The sequence below is a fragment of the Ambystoma mexicanum genome, chromosome 9, assembly GCF_040938575.1.
Source record: "Ambystoma mexicanum isolate Mex_15411 chromosome 9, UKY_AmexF1_1, whole genome shotgun sequence".
In the NCBI taxonomy this organism is placed as follows: Eukaryota; Metazoa; Chordata; class Amphibia; order Caudata; family Ambystomatidae; genus Ambystoma; species Ambystoma mexicanum.
This window is the reverse complement of record NC_090931.1, coordinates 1,549,314,229-1,549,328,301: the sequence shown is the minus strand read 5'-3', so window position 1 is coordinate 1,549,328,301 and position 14,073 is coordinate 1,549,314,229. Positions and strand designations below refer to the sequence as shown.

The 14,073-nt window shown below is 46.3% G+C and overlaps 1 pseudogene; it reads right to left on the bottom strand.

The window, feature by feature from the left end:
- The window catches only part of LOC138487583 (zinc finger protein 850-like), a 673,452-nt pseudogene that overhangs the window by 417,921 nt on the left and 241,458 nt on the right, over positions 1 to 14,073 (bottom strand).

Sequence of the window (14,073 nt, the reverse complement as noted above, 5' to 3'; positions counted from 1 at the left end):
ATGTGGGAGACAATTGCTATCCAATCAGGTGGCTGGGAACAAGGACGGAATCTGCCAGTAACCAATCAGTACCTCGCTCGCCCATCATGGCTGCCATGGAAACAGGAAAAGAGCTACTTCTGTGGCTAGTCTTTCACATTCCCACTTGCAATGCATTGAGGGCAGGGCTGGCATGTCTGGATTTAAAGCCATGTACTTGCCTCCAATAGCACTGGAGAGAGGGCCTCCCACAAATACAATAGACAAGTGAGACAACCACAAATTTACAAAACAATTACACAAAATGGGGCACAAAGCCAAAACAGTGCAGGTTCAGGAATAATGGTGCAGTGCGCACTGCGATACTGATATAAACTACGCCTCCTTCCCAATCAGGAACACCAGAAGGTAAGTTTACATGTAGGTTTATTTCTCTTAGTTGTAAAGTAGAGAAAGCACTGGGACATCCATCCAGCCCAGCACATTAGGTCCAACTGACACCAGTAGAACCCTGCACACCAAACATACATCAACATTCTACCTAGAGCCCCAGTGACATCACCACACCAACACTCCACCTAGAATGTTAGTGACATCACCACCATCACAACACCCATAGCCATAATCAAACCAGCGCAGATTATGACATGTGCCCCTCTCTTCAACAACACAACACTAGACCCATGGTAGAGACCCATCACAAGTGCAATATCACCAGAAAAGTTACAGCTCAGAAACCATTTTCTACTCCCCCTGAGCCGAACCGCTACAACCCCAACATCTAACCAAGATCTTAAATGGAAAATACAAAAAAATAACTCAAGCACAGGCTCTACCCCGAACCTGAACCCACTCAGCTACAAACCCGCTGAATGAAAAACAACCATGGAAGAACCAACAATAAGTCCTCCACCATGGAGACCCCTTGCATCGCAACCAAAACTAACCTACTCACCATCTAATCCCCACACAGACATGTGGCCACCATGTATGTGTCCAACACAAATATAAAAACTCCAGCCAAAACTTTGTTCCTACTTAGAAACTCCATAACAACACACTGTCCCCATAACTTACTCAAACAGCACTTCACTGTCCTTAAAACCCAGACAGCACCTCACTGCCGCTAGACAGCACCTCACTGCCCCTTAAAATGACCCAGACAGCACCTCACTGCCCGCTAGACAGCACCTCACTGCCCCTTAATATGACCCAGACAGCACCTAACTGCCCGCTAGACAGCACCTCACTGCCCCCAAAAATGACCCAGACAGCACCTCACTGCACCTAAAACATGGCCAGACAGCACCTCACTGCCCCTAGAACATGACCAGACAGCACCTCACTGCCCCTAAAAACACTGGCATCATCCACACATAACCGGGGGACATGCCCCTACGAACACGACAAACAAAACACTGCAGGACAACATGTAAAACCCCACAGTAAGCGATAACCAGATCAAGTCCATGGCACTAATGTCCCTGCGCCAAACCCCCACCCACATGTCCACTTCAGCCAACCTGCAAAGCAAACATTGCATAAACAAACATTAAAATGTCCAATGGACCCCACACCCACGAGTCCATACTAAAAACCCGAGGACATGTCCGAACAGCAGGCCACATACATAAACACAACAATATAATATTAACATAACAGGCCAAACAAGTAACATTGACCAAGGACCTAACCCTAATATTTTAACACCCCGGAGGCCACAACATAAATACAAGCAGCATTAACCATTAAAACCAGCCTCACCAAACACATACCTCTGTTTAGTCCTTTGTTAGTTCCTTTTTCATGTTACATATGCCCCACTGGTCCGGATCCAGCGCCCGCCACTTCACCAGCCTTCTTGAACATGCACCATCTACATGCAGCTTCCACGTTTTTCCAGCAAAAAGATTGTAAATGCCCATTAAAAACACGATCACCACGCTTCTCACCAGCTGCCATGACAAACGTCTTCCTGCAGGCATACACTCAGCAACCTCCAGTTGTGCGAAAAAAATCATGAACCCCGGGACCATCCAGTCCAAATGAGGAGCACGCCACCATGGCATGTGTCCCAATATTATTCCTGTGCTCCTCGGAACAACAATAGCTTCCGACTCAAGCGCCGGCAAGACACTCACAAGCAACGTCGCGTTCCAAGTGGACGTTGCGTTCCAAGAGGTTGTTGCGTTCCAGCTGGGCGTTGCGTTCCAGCTGGGCCCACTGGAACGCCTGTCCTCCGCCCACCAACGCCGGCCTACCTCCAACCGACGTCACCTTTTCCGCCGCCAGCTCCACAGAGGAAACACCTCTGGCTGGCACACCAAGATGATTGGTGACTCTCAAGCCGCCGCTCTGCTCACGCTTCACGGCCCTGTACTGCACACCGCCCGGCCTGCCTGAAACCTTGCATACAGAGACTGGCTCCATACCGTAACGTGCGCATCGATCAAGGCGCACAGCACACACAGAGATTGGATTAAGCCTCCTCCAATCTTTCACAGGGCTCTCCATGTTGGGCCCCTCGCCGCTCCTGAAACGCCAGGCACCTGAAGGGTAATCAAGGCCACACCTCTGCTTCTCCTGCACCCGCCCGGCATGCAGGATTAAATAGCCGCCACCTCCGGTCCCTCCAACACGGGGCTCCTGCCACCGCTGCTCCAATGCCAGCCACCTCAGGCTAATCCCCAATAGCCAAAGCAAAGCAGGACAACGATGGGCTGCTCAGACCACAACTTCTGCTGCACAGCCACTCCTTTGTCCACCTGGCATCCCGACTGGCAGGATCCCCTTCCTGGGCCCTACCCTGGACCACTGCAGTACCACCGGGCCTGCAGCTTCTTCCTCTTTGATGGATGTCTCCCTGGAAGGCAGTGCTTGTCACCAGCTGCCCCTTCCCAGCAGCTCAGGAACCATCCTCGTCGCCAGTGATATCAACTAAGCCTCCTTCCCAATCAGAAACACCAGAAGGTAAGTTTACATGTAGGTTTATTTCTCTTAGTTGTAAAGTAGAGAAAGCACTGGGACATCCATCCAGCCCAACACATTAGGTCCAACTGACACCAGTAGAACCCTGCACACCAAACATACATCAACATTCCACCTAGAGCCCCAGTGACATCACCACACCAACACTCCACCTAGAATGTTAGTGACATCACCACCATCACAACACTCATAGCCATAATCAAACCAGCACAGATTATGACAGATACACTACAAAAACAGGGCAGTGCTTCCAGAACCACCATTGCTGCAGGCTTCAGAGGGGCCATGCAATGTCCTTACAGAGGCTTACACCAGGTTAGCCTACACCTATCACTGACAACGTGGCATGGTAGTAAGGCTTAGTCACAGGAGAGAGAAGACTTATATGAAGCACAGGCCACATACATAGACGCATTACGTTCAGTCACTAAAAGGCCAGGAATGGCATTTATACATATGTACACTTATGCCCAGTTGACAGACAAGGCATGATAGGCCTTATCTAACTTACAGGGCCACACTAGCACACCGTAACTACACTTGATAAGTCCAATCATTATCTAGTCTGACAAATTGAGGGAATTCGTCCCTTCTCCCCAAGGGGTGGGGGTCCCACCCTGTGAGGCTAGGGAGGTGAGTCCGCTCCACTACATCCACCCTAATGGTCGAGGCAAGTGTGACCTCCCCGGGAGAGACTCCCCCTTTGGGGACAAGGACTCCCGTTCCTGCGAGGAACTCCCTGATGCCTTCCATGTGATGGCCTTTGTGGAATGATCTAACACTCCAAATCAGCACACGTTCCATAACTGGGCCAAAGAGAAAATGGACTTATACCATTACCAAACAGAATGAGAGCCCATCTCTCGAAATCAAAAACTCTGAATAACTGTGGCGAATATGCTTAAAGAGGAAGCAGAACCCAGGAAGACCGAGATGGAGAGCTTGCCGGTGGCGTGACCATTCTGGCAGCGTGGTGGACAGGTGGTCCCCTCAACGATGCCGATATCACTGGACTGACGAACCGGCTCACGGGCTGAGTACCCGTAACAACAGCGAGATGACGGGAAGAAGAAGGAAAGAGGTCCGAAGCGGATGTCACAGAGAACAAGCAGAAAAATAGAAGGAAAAAGAAGGTCCCATGCAACTAGGGAACTAGAGATATTCCCCCTCGACACTGAAGGTAAAGGGGAGAAAGGGAATACCGGAAAGCATAAAGAGACTGGTTATAAAATCAGAGATAGTCATCCCAGTACAAATGACAATCCTATGAAAATCCCATTAATTAAATGGAACTGTATTAATGTGATAAAGAGAAGCACAGAATCTACACAATGGGAGAGAAATAAAACTGGAACACTACTATCTTGGGAAAAGGGGAAAATAGCCCAGAGTCTAAGAAGCACAAGTTAGAATGCAATAGAGAGAGATAATTGTTCCCAAAAACCAGAGGGGTCCCTAGGATGGAATGCATACAGAGAAGTCCTGTGACAATGGGATTCGATAACCTTTGTGTGGGTGGTTGACATAACTACCCCTAATTACGTTGTGACAACAATTGCAATTGTTGCACGGAATTGTTCCATTGAAGGTCTTTGTCAATGTTTTCTTATGACTGAAATCAGATTTGATCAGATGGCCATGAACTGATCTACTCTTGTTATAGGCAAACAGAGGTGGAGTAGGGAAAAGTCTTGCCAGTGTTGGATCTAAAGATAACATCTCCCAATTTCTCTTCACAATTTTCTTTATCCGACTACTTTGTTGTGAATAAGTGGTAATGTACAAAAGGTCACTGTTGGTATTTTTTGTACTTGGTTTCAGAGCTTCCAGTCTGGAGATGTTTTTCACTTTGGTGGCTTGCAGCTGTACTTTCTCTTTATCGTATCCTCTCTGCAGGAATATTTGAGTGAGTTCTGTTGCTTTAACTTCAAATTCACTTTCCTCTGATATAATCCTCCTGTATTGTCAGTCTAGAAAAATGGATACCTCTCATATGTGACGGAAAACGTATGTTGATGGCCGTGGGCCAACCATCTCATGCACGATATGACAGACATATAGGTTTCCGAGTTTGCCAATGAACGGCCATTTTGATGTAACAAGGATCGCCATTTTGTTTTCTAACCATTGCTCATTGCTTTCTGTTCTTATTGCTTCACAGTACATTTTCTGCTTACACTGCACGACTGTAAAACATTGTTGTCTGCACGTGAAAGGACAAGGCTGCAGGGCGGCGAGGATAACAAGAGTTTGTTGAAACACAACGTAGGCAGCGCCAGGGAAGAATGCCCGGCTCCCTCCCGAATGTAGCCTTGAAGCAGAGCTGCAGGGCATTTAACAATTTCACAGCTGCCAGCCAGTCTCGTTATATGGTAGAATATTTTTAGAATAAAGCAGCTAAAGGCTTGAATTATGCTCTTCTTACGGCCCCCCTTTACTTAGCCCTGTTAGAGCGTGTCGGCTCCAGGGCACGAATAGCACCTCATAGATAGCAAGTTCTGGAATGCGACTCTTCCCCCGTATGTAGCTCGCTTCCAAGAACAGAAGCACTGTGTTCTGTTTAACAACTGAAAGATGCCTCTGCACTTGCAAATTGCATATTGTTACTAAAATAGATATTTGAAGGTGTCATAATTGTCAGAAGTGTCCATCATCACACTGAGTTCAAAGAAACCCAATAAAGGGGGGTGTTAAACATGTCTTAGCTGATTGTATGATATGCATTTTGTATATATGTAACTGATGTACGTAATTCACTCTCTTGCGTCCCTCGAGGTCTAGAGATACACGTCGTGGGGTGTGAGACCGAGTTGGCCAACTGAGACTATTTGCTTTGCAATAAACCCTAGCTTTGGGAATACAATCTCGTGTCTGGCATATCTATCATGTGTGGTGACTCGCCTTGTTTCCATAGACGTAAGGGACCCCTAGGGGCCCCTTTCAGTATCTCAACAGTTGACTCAAGGGAATCCTTTCAATAGTTTTTTTGGGGTGAAAGCTGGATGCTAGTAACAAGCTATTTCAATCCGTGGATTTAATAAAGACTGTTGTTTCTAATTTGTTCAGTTTGGAATAGACTAGTACATCCAGAAATTCTATAGATGTTCTGCTCCATTTATGGGTAAATGTAATTCTTGGTGAAAGGGTATCCATGAATTTAAAGAACTTGCCTCGTTCCTCTTCAGTACCCGTCCATATTCCAAAAAGATCATCTATATACCTGACAAGGCCTTTGATCTTGTTCTTCCATCGAGGGTTGTGTATCACTTGGGTTTCCTCTAAACATGACATGTATGTATTCGCATTACTAGGGGCCATCACGGCCCCCATTGAGGTACCCGATATTTGCACAAAGTAGCGATCACGAGCATAAAGAAATTGTTATTCAATACAATGGTAAGGAATTTTAGGATCAATAACCGGGTCGCCCTTCACTGCTTCATCTGTGTTCAATAACATCCATTCCATTGCCTCTAGTCCAGCTTGATGGGTTATGTTAGTGTAGAAGCTTGTCACATCCATTGTGTAGCGTATACACATTATATAATTTCAGTGTATAAATAATTGATGTATGAGAAATCAGACTAAATTCTTATTAAATTTGAAATCTTTTTATAAAACAATTTGTTGGAGAGAATATCACTAAATTTGATGAGATTACCTAAGGATTCTAACAACTGTTTTGTTGAAGTGTGTGCCCTTGTTTGTCCCTCGTGTCTTTTCGAGTCACCAACCCCTTTTCTCACTTACCAGATCCAGTAGCACGGATTTAACAAGGAGCACCTGGAAGTTATTCTAATTAGACATCCAATATTGTAGAAATTGTTAAATGGCTGAAGGAAACTGAGTGCACCTCCACACCCTACTAACAACTTCTGGTGATGGTAGTCTCTTCCTTCGAGTAATTGCCCAGAGTTTTCTGCGTGAGTACCCACGTGGTGCCGGATGCCTCTATTGCAGGCTTTCCCCTGACTTTCTCAAAAGTTCCTTTAAGCTTTCCAATGTTCAAATTATCGGTCTGCTACTTTTCGTTCAACACAGCCCATTTTGTTATCGAATCCCCCTCGACTCACTGGCTGTGAGGAACTGCTTGGCTTTCTTCTCATTCGAATCAAGGTTGGTACCACAGAGACCTGCGTCTCTCCCTGGCTTGGTTATCAACGGAGGAGATTCTCGTGTACCATCGACTTCTGCTGCAACATACACTGGCCTTTGTTCGTGGTCTTATGCGTCTGTCTGCAGAGGTTTCACTGACCTTGATAGGAAAGGGCAAGGTTACTTCTCCCCTTGTCACCCTCTCGGTATTCACCATCTTTCGCCTCCTTTTGAACTGCTGTGCTGAGTTAGCTCTCACATTGTGCAGCTTGCCTTCCTCATCCTGTGCTCTCGTGCTCCACCTTTTATCCCTGTGGGGAAGGTAAAGGGCTGTCAGGTGTGTGTGTGACTCTGGTCAATTGCCTGACTTTGTCTGACACTTGTATTGGAACATGTCATGTAAACAGCTCTGTTGTTAATCCGTTGTCTTTCGTGTTTGTGTCAGAAAGGGGGAGGGGACAATGTTTTGGAATATTGTACGGGGTAGGATGGGAAAAGGTGTTGAAAGAAGGGGGATACCACGTCTCACCTGTCAATGTCCCTCTCCTATACCCCAAGGACACCCCATCCAGGTGATCCTCCCTCAATGGTCCATCCCCAGGAACTGGATCCAGTAGCGATGGCCGTGTACTGACCACCTGGATGACAGATCCCCGGGGGCTAGCTAGGGATACACCTTCAGGTTTCTCACAAGAGGAACACCTATATTCAAATCAGTGTGCACTCCACCACCAGGAAGCAGTCTGGGGTGCACTGATAACCTGCATCCTCCATGCACAAACAACCAAGCACTGCTAATTGTATCCACAAACGTCTAACAGACATCAGAATCTGGGAGGTTTTGGGGAATTATTTTCAGTTTGCTTTTTGCCTTCTAATATCTGCCTCTAGCGTGCAGGTACACATTTTAAGTTGCAGACTACTAGCCGCCCATAAAAAGTTACTTGCCAACTCAATTCTAGTTACACTTATTGATATTGATATTTTATTTCTACCGCGCTCGTACACAAGTGTTTCAGAGCGCGACAAGGCAAAGGAGGGGAACAGGGGAGAACAAAACTGCGATCTTACTAGGCCCAGTGACATTGAGAACATGCAAGTGCATGGGAGAGGGGGAGGGGAAAAGTGCATGGAAGGGTGGAGAAGTGGAAAGTGCAAAGCAAAGGAGAAACAAATAAATAATAATAAATAAATAAAGGCAACAAACAGTGGTAGTGCCGCCAGCAATTGGTAAGTGCTAGGTTTAAGGCAGCAGACCGGGTAGGTCTGATAAGTGCAGGAAGAAAAAGGGGAGGGCTGTATGGGTACAGATACAGACCCGAGTGCAAGGGGTGACCCAGAGGCAGAGCGGGAGAGTGGCAGGGTGAGCAGGTACCTGGGCCCGGAGGACAGGGGGTGGCCAGGTGCACAGTGCCAAGAGAGAACAGATCAGCAGGGGAGAGGGGGAGAGAAGGCAGAAGAAAAGAGGAAGGTCTTGAGATGCTTCCGAAACCGGAGATGGATCTCCTCAAGTTTTAGAGTGGCATGGAGGCTGTTCCAGAGTGAGGCCCCAGCCAAAGACAGAGATCTACCACCAGCTTGTTTCTTTGAAAAACAACTGACCCTGAGGGAGTTAGAGGTAGAGGAGCGAAGAGAGGGGAGGTATTTGCAGAGGGATAGCTGAAGATATTTTGGACCGAGGCCCCTGAAAGCCTTGTGGACAATGCAGAGGGTTTTGAATTTAATCCTTGCATCCACTGGGAGCCAATGGACTGATTTCAGAGCTGGATAGGTACGATCCCAGGGCATGAGGCCAAGGACAAGTCTCGCAGTCCTGTTCTGGATGAGTTGCGGAGGGCGGAGAGTAGAGGCAGGTAGATTTAGAAAGAAGCTGTTGCAACAGTCCAACCTAGAGAGAACCAGAGCTTGGGAGACCATGAGCTTCTGGGGGAAGGAGAGGAAAGGCAGAGTACCTCTGAGGAGGTGCAGTAGGAAGTTTGACTTTTTAGAGACATCAGAGATGTGGGCAGAGAAGGAAAGTGTGGAATCAAAGATGACCCTGAGGTTCTTAGCCTCGCAGGTGGGGGTAGGAGGAAGGCCAAGGGATGCCGGCCAGAGAGTGAGGGGAAAGGATGATGAAGGTGTGCCGATGAGGAGGATCTCCGTCTTGCTGGCATTCAGACAAAGATCATTGGCAGCACACCAATCTTGAATGGCAGTTAGGCAATCAGAGATGAGAGAGGGAGAGGAGGTGGCAGAGGGCAGCCTGAAAATGAGTTGAGTGTCGTCAGCGTAGCACTGGAAATTTGAGCAGAAAATGGCAATGCAGTGCGCGAGAGTTGCCAGGTATTGCTTGAAAAGCCAGCGCGAGAGGTTAGACCCCTGGCGAATACCACAGGTAGAGAGGAAGATAGATGATAGGAAGGACCCCAATATAACCTGGGAGGGTCGATCAGATGGGAAAGAGATCAGCCAGGCCAGAGCCTGATCAGTGATCCCCAGGTTATCACGGAGACGGTTCAACACGATGGTATGGTTGACTGTGTCGAAGGCAGAAGACAGATCGAGGAGGATGAGGACAGAGGGAATGTTAGAGTCAAGATTGGAGAGCAGATCTTCACGGATGTTCAGGAGAACAGTTTTGGTGCTTTTCCAGGCATTTGCCCAGAAAGGGAGTAATGGAAATTGGGTGATAGTTAGCCGGCCGAGAAGGATCAGCTGTGGGTTTCTTGAGAAGAGGATGCACAAGGGAGTGCTTCACTTATATACACCACGCCATTTCTTACTTGCCAAGATTCAATTCTCTGCAGCTAATGGCTTGTGACCAGTGTGCATTTTGCACCTGCTCTGGGGGTTCACTCTGTGGTGCTTCCTCTCAGCCACACTAATAAGTCTTTTCCTTTGCAGACTCCTCATGCCTTCAGTCCTTCTATTAGGTGGAGCGTGGAGCTTCGCAACTCACCTGCTTGTGAACTATATCAGAAGCATGGGGCAACCTAATAATTATTACCACCGGGGCATGTATAGCAGCCTTCAGGTTTCTTAAACCCAGGCTGAATCCCGCGATCCAACCCTGGCTTCGGAGCAAGCTGTGAGCTGCGCAAACCCACCCAGTCCTTTCCTCTGCTTGCTACAGCCACATCCCCGCTGCTACTTCCCACTACCACTCACCTGTTTTTTTATGTTTCAGCAGCAGCGCCACCACATTGCTCCTAGATCCCAGACGCCATAGAAATGGCAGGGAGGCTCCACCTGGGCCCCACCTGTTATTACTATATTAATGCACATACATCAAAGACAGAGGAGTAGAACCCATTTTCAGAGCCTGAAATAACAAGGCATCAATTTCATAAACTATGAAACCACTTGGTCAAGATCAGTGGAGTAACTTTACCCAGAGAGAGCAGAGCTTGGTGAACTTCCTTCATCACATTCCTGTAGAGTTCCCTCTGCCACTCCTTCAAAATCTCCCACTCCTCTTCAGAGAAATAAGCTGGGACATCGTGGAAGGTGGTCTGTGCCTGGAACAAAACACATGTGTTTTTTCAAAAAGAAAGGTCATTGCACACCTCACCTCTCACACCCATGGGTGCTAGCCTTAAATCGTAATATCCATCCATAACGGCTTATCCATATACACAACGTCATATTATCCACGGTCTTGCAGCATAGGCATTGTCATAGAATTTCAAATGTATCAAGTGCTTCATTCTAACGGAACCGGCAAGCGACCCTATATCTGGGTGCACGTTTTAACTGAAAGAGCCAGATTACAGAAATCATGAAAGGTTCAGCAGAAAAGGAAGATTCAAAAGGGAATCCTCCTGACGAAGTTCCCCGGGAAGCTTGCTCCACAGTTTGGGGCCAATCACAGCAAAGCGCCTGTCGCCCCTCGAGTGACAACACATATAAGAGTGGTTATTTAGACACCTACCCACAGGATGTCATTTCAGCAGCATAATCAAGTAAGGCAGGACCAACCCCAGTTTACACTTGGTGACCGCTCAGAGGATTTTGTACTGTAGCCTCTACTGGACAGATAGCCAATGAAGTTCCGGTCAAAAATGTGTAATGGCAGAGCTTTTAGATAGCTGGAAGACAAGACGAACTGACACATTTTGAATCTTTTGAAGCCTGCCTATTTGGTAGTTTGGTAGACCAGAAAAAAGAGCTTTTCTTTAATAAATATAAGATTTGATGAGCGTCCCGGTGACCATCCACCAGTGTTCTTTATAGCGCTTACCATCTAAAACATCAAACATCACTAAACATCAAAAACTGTGAATCCATGGTCCTGCACTTGACACTAAATCTGAAAACAAAAATACAATTCATACTGGTTTAAAGACCACCGACATATGACGCAACTTTCATCGACAACTTCATAGAGCCATCACTAGCATAGCTGTCCAACATGAACATCTGATAATGCTCGGGACTTCAACATCTGGTTTGAAGAAGAAAACTCACAAAAACCACTAATCGAGCAACTAAAAACCATGAAACTACGACAAATGGTTAAAGGAGCAACACACACAGGGGGACACACACTTGACCCAATCTTCGCCAACAAAAATCTCATCACCACTGCACCACCAATATGATATGATATGATAGGTTATTTATAAAGCGCTTAATACCCAGAGGTTTCTAAGCATGGACCCGGGGATCGTACCTGTGTTTCTCCGTGCTGTCTTGCTTCCAAAAGGAGCACGTTGCCGCTGAGCTGTCCTCCCGAGGCCACAGATGCAGATACTCCGGAGCAACCACCTCATCATTCCGTTTGTGATCAAGCTACCAACTAAAGCACCCAAATAGCCCAATAAACTCCCAAGTATCCCAAATAAGACACTGGAAGACCATCAAAGCAAGCAACTTAATTGAACAACTTGAACTCACAAAACCACCAACCACTAACCTGGACAAAGCCGACCTTGACGGAAAAACAGAGCTAATTCATAAATGCATCACTGAAACAATCAACAGCATCTCCACTGAGAAACCTTTACCCCCATCAAGGAAGAGAGCATTGGCAAAATGGTTCACCCCCCACCACACCCTCTGCTCATCATTATGAAAAAGAACAACAAGAAGCTCGAACTAGAATGAAGGAAAGAATACGACCAGGCAAAAAGAGTACAAATCCAGCAACAATTCCGATCCTACAAAAAAGAAATCCAAAAGGCCAAAAAGAAATACTATGACAACAGAATCACCAAAGCTGCCAACACCCAAAAAGAACTGTTCAGCATCACAAACGAAATGAGGAACCCACCGGGATGCAACAACACTCTGATACCTTCACAGAACCTATGCAACGACCTTGTGGACCACTTCAAAAATAAAATCAGCAACATCCATCAAATCAGACAAAGCAGACCGGTCAACCTAAACATACAATCAACCCCGCCAAACAAGGAAGCACAGCATAAACTCTGAAGATTCCCACAAATATCAGTAAAGACATTCGTCAAGCTGGTAAGACACAGCAACAAAGCAGGCTCCCCCATGGAAGCCTGGCCCCAGACAGCTATAAATCAATCCTGACACAGGGCGCACCGCTGGAATATTATAGAAACCTCTTTCACATATCACTCGCAACAGGGGAAGTACCAAGGTCATTCAAATCGGTGCACATCAAACCACTCCTCAAGGACACGAGAGGCAGCGTGGAAGACCTTTCCAACTACAGACCTATTTCAAACATCCCCCACACAGCAAAACTGCTAGAAAGCTACATCTACAAACACAGGAACACGTAGAAAAACACCAGCTGCTGGACCAGGCACAAGTCGGCTTTAGACCCGCGAGAGGAAAAGAAACGGCGCTCCTGCCTATCTGGGACGGCCTAAAGACAAACACAGATTCCAACACAAACTCTGCCCTGATACTACTGAAATACTCTGCAGCATTCAACATGATCAGCCTTGAAATCCTCATCAAGAGAATAGAAGAAATAGGAATAACAGATTTAGCCCTACTATGTATTAAATCATTCCTAGCGAATAGAACAGAAACTGTCTGGAGAAAACCCTTCAAATGCGCTCCACGGGAAACCAACTGTGGAGTACCACAAGGATCATCCCTATCCCCACTGTTCTTCAATATCTACATGGTTCCACTAAACAAACTCATCAAAAAGCACAGACTCACATGCTACAACTACGCAGACGACACACAAATCACCTATAAAATCGAAGAATGACAAGAAGAGAACACAATGCTGGCAGAATGTCTCAAAGAACTCTCTGACTGGATGAACAAAAACAGCCTCAAACTCAACCCAGCCAAGACAGAAATCATGGTTATATCCAAAAACTTGGATAATAATATCTATATTGCATGGCCAACAGAACTAGGAACAGTACCCTCACCATCGCAAATAGTAAAAATCCTCAAAATCCTAATGGAAAATGCGCTAACATTAGAACCACAAGTAAATGCAACAAATCAAGAAATGCTTCTTCCTCCTAAACTCAATAAAAATAATCCTACTGTTCCATAAAACACTGACAATCATTGCCCGCAACATGTCAAGAATTGACTACGCAAACAGTCTCTACCTCGGAATGCAAGAACACCTGCTGAAGAAACTGCAAGAAATTCAAAATGCAGCAGCCAGACTGCTCCTTAAACTATCAGGAAGGGACCACATCATCCCAGTGCTAAAAATGCTACACTGACTGCCAATCAAACAACGAATCACGTTCAAAACGATGTGCATAACACATAGAGCGATCCACGCACAAGGAGCAGAATTCCAACAAAAGAAAATAACCATCTACCATTCGACAAGACCACTCAGATCAAGCAATGACATCCACTTGGAACCGAAACCATACACAAGAAAAAAACTTTGGGGATCTGCATTCTGCCACTTGGCAGCAAAAACCTGGAACATACTTCTGAAAAGGAAATACGCAATACAAAAGACCACCTAAAATTCAGTTAACTGCTCAAAACCTGGCTCTTCACCTCAGGACCAGACAGAATCAACTAACAAACATCAATGGAAATAGAACACGCCAGAAA